At 45.8% G+C, this 2,909-nt stretch overlaps 1 pseudogene; it reads right to left on the bottom strand.

The window, feature by feature from the left end:
- Positions 1–273: 273 nt before the first annotated feature.
- Positions 274–1,126, bottom strand: LOC117022514 (microtubule-associated protein RP/EB family member 1-like; annotated as a pseudogene).
- Positions 1,127–2,909: the final 1,783 nt, after the last annotated feature.

Genomic DNA, 2,909 nt, shown 5'->3' with positions numbered 1-2,909 from the left:
GTGTTATCAGCATCCATTTGGTGAGCCCCCTGGCCAGCTTCTTTGTTCCTTAGGTGTACCAGCTAGATGTTAATACTTCTCTGATACAAGGTTTAAGCTCTTAAATCAAACTTATTGGAAAAAGAGTGAAACTTCTGCAAAGTTAAGAAGAGGTACTTTTTGCTTATGAAATGAAACCAGTGAGTCTTCTGAGAATAATAAAAGGGAGTGTTTTACAGTTAAGCACATGATTTGGAGTGAAAAATTCAGATGTTGCTCTGCTGGTCCAGGCTGTTAATACTCTACTTGTTCCTCCCATGGGCCCCCTTAGTCAGATATGACAATGCCTCCATCTGTGACATAGAGAATGTCCACAATCCTCTGCAATACAGGATTATTTCCCAGCTCGTTCTCCTAGACTTGGAGAAAGAAGACTTGGAGAAAGATTTCTACTATGGAAGGGTAAGGAACAAGTCAAGTCAGTGTTCCTTAGCTTTCCATAGTAGAAATCTTTCTCCAAGTCTTCGACAGTAAGTTTCAATATGGTGACCTGCTGAATCAGTTTGGTTGCTTCATCATCCCAGTTGCCCACACTAGGATTCTGTCTCACCATATCCGGGCCACCATTTGGGGTTGCTGTAGTTCTGTGTATTGCAACGGTCCTTTGTGGAGCTGTACTTGCTAGGGCTGAGGGGTTTCTTCATTTTTTTCAGAGCTGGAGCAACAAGGGAGGGAGCCACTTCAGTTTCTTGACCTTGGCTGGAGCTACAGGGTCATAGTCTTTTCCATCATAGTTTGCATCAAAGAACTTCTTGAACCACTGAATGAATTCAAAATTGTCCTGAAACTTCCCTTTACTAAATTGCCCACAAGAATTATTTGGTCAACACCCATCCTCTTAAAACCTGCTTGTAGTATATTGAAGTTCTGAATGTATTTATATTCTAGCTTAGCTTGGAATTTCACTTTCTTCAATGCAATACAGCCAGGGAACATTATGTCTATTAACTGACAATAGGCAAACCGTGAGCACAACTGTTCCGATCTTTGTTACATTCCACTGCAGAGACTCATTGATCCAGGCCAGTGTGCCATGTCAACTTAGGTTATGGCTGGTGACTGAAGTTCAGTATATGTTCACTACCATCTTTGGCTCTTGGCTGAACTCCGTCCACTTTGGTGTTGTACTCCAATTCCATCTTCATCTTGTTCATACTGCCGACCCCATCATCCCGCATGATGACCTCACACCCCCTTACATGCCGACGTAAAAGCCTAGGATTTTTGTGTTGCCTTTCATATTTAAATCTACAGTATATCTGAAAATGATTTTTTTCAATTTTTTCTTAAGGACATCCAATGATCGAGAACCAATTTTTCATAAAGATTACCTTTTTAATTTCAAAGTGTGTGCCAACTTTATACTTAGAAAGTATCTATTTAAAAGAAGAAGGAGAATAGGTGACGTGATAGGAATGGCGGCAGCGGGGCGCACTTTTTGAGTTCTCCTCCAGATCTTATCACAAACAGGACATCTATAACCCATCAAAGGACTCTCTGCTCATCACGCAGAACAGCTAAGAGACTCGTGCAAGGATTACTTGAAGGTGGGCAAATTGGGTGAGCAGGGGAAGAGGGATGGGGGCTGATTGGAGACGCGGCCCACATCTGCGGCTGTGGGGACATGGTTCACATCGGCGGCAGTGGAAATGCGGCTGGCATCCTCAGCTGCAGAGACACAGGGGATCCCAGGACAGAACAGAGAACACAAAAGCCAGGAGGTGGGCTCTTTCCCTGCGTCCCACAGCTGATCTCTCCCACCAAGGGTCAGCATATCCAGCATTTGAGGCAATAACCTCAGCTGATACCTCCAGTTGGGCCCTAGTCCGTATAAAGGACAAAAACTCCATACCTGGGACCCGTCTCCCACTCTTCCAATCTTACCCCCGCTCTTGCATAGACTTAAACTGGACCCTGAACTGAGGAGTAGTGTACGATTACAGAGGAGCCCTAGTGCTCAGGCTCTGGGAAGACTGGTGTGCAGCTCTGACCCAGGGAGGAGGATGGGAAGAGTGTGATTTTTGCTGGTCTAGGAGAGAAAAGACTCCTCCACTCCCAGCCACCACATTTTCTGGCCTGCGGGAAGAGTGTGACATGGCTGGGCTGGGAGAGAGAAGACCCCTCCATCCCCAGGCCCCACCCTTTCTGGCCTGCCCAGGGCAGGACAATTACAACTGCGGAGGCACTCCCAGGGATCAGCAGTAAGTGTTCAGACGCAGCTCCAGGATTTCAGCAGCTCAGAAATCTCCTGCCCGCCACACACACACACACACACACACACACACACACACACACACACAGGAAAAGTGCCCTAAGACTCAGGAGAGCTGGAAACAGAGTTGGTGGTGGTACTCTCAGTGTGCATATGTACAGGCAAGGGCAGAAACTGCACTGACTTTGTAGAAACTACCATCCATATCCATCAGTCCCACGCATCTAAATCTGCAGTCCCAATGTCACTTTGGGCACCAGGTGACTGGCTCTGCCTGCACAATACACAGGAGACTCTGGTATAGCAGAGGACAACCTGGAGATTATTTGGTGGGCTTAAGCCAAGACTGGTGCTGCGTTTTGTTTTGTTTTGTTTTGTCTTTATATCTTTGATATCTTTGACTGTGTTGAGTGGGGGTTCTCGGTTGTTTTAACATGTGAATGTATTTGATTTTTTCTTTTTTGTTGTTATTTTGCTTGGTGATTTGCTTTATTCTGAAATTGCCCTACCAGGGCCCAGCTTAAGAGACACAAGATTCAACATACCCAGAGGCCAACTCCAGACTAAACCAGAGTACTACCAGGTTTGACCTACAAGTGACACACCCAGAGGGAATTCTCCACAGGCACAAGATCCCATAGAGGCCAAACCACATTTA

This window comes from Rhinolophus ferrumequinum, chromosome 5 (genome assembly GCF_004115265.2).
Source record: "Rhinolophus ferrumequinum isolate MPI-CBG mRhiFer1 chromosome 5, mRhiFer1_v1.p, whole genome shotgun sequence".
NCBI lineage: Eukaryota > Metazoa > Chordata > Mammalia > Chiroptera > Rhinolophidae > Rhinolophus > Rhinolophus ferrumequinum.
The sequence above is the reverse complement of the archived record's forward strand: the minus strand, read 5'-3'. Positions and strand labels throughout refer to the sequence as shown.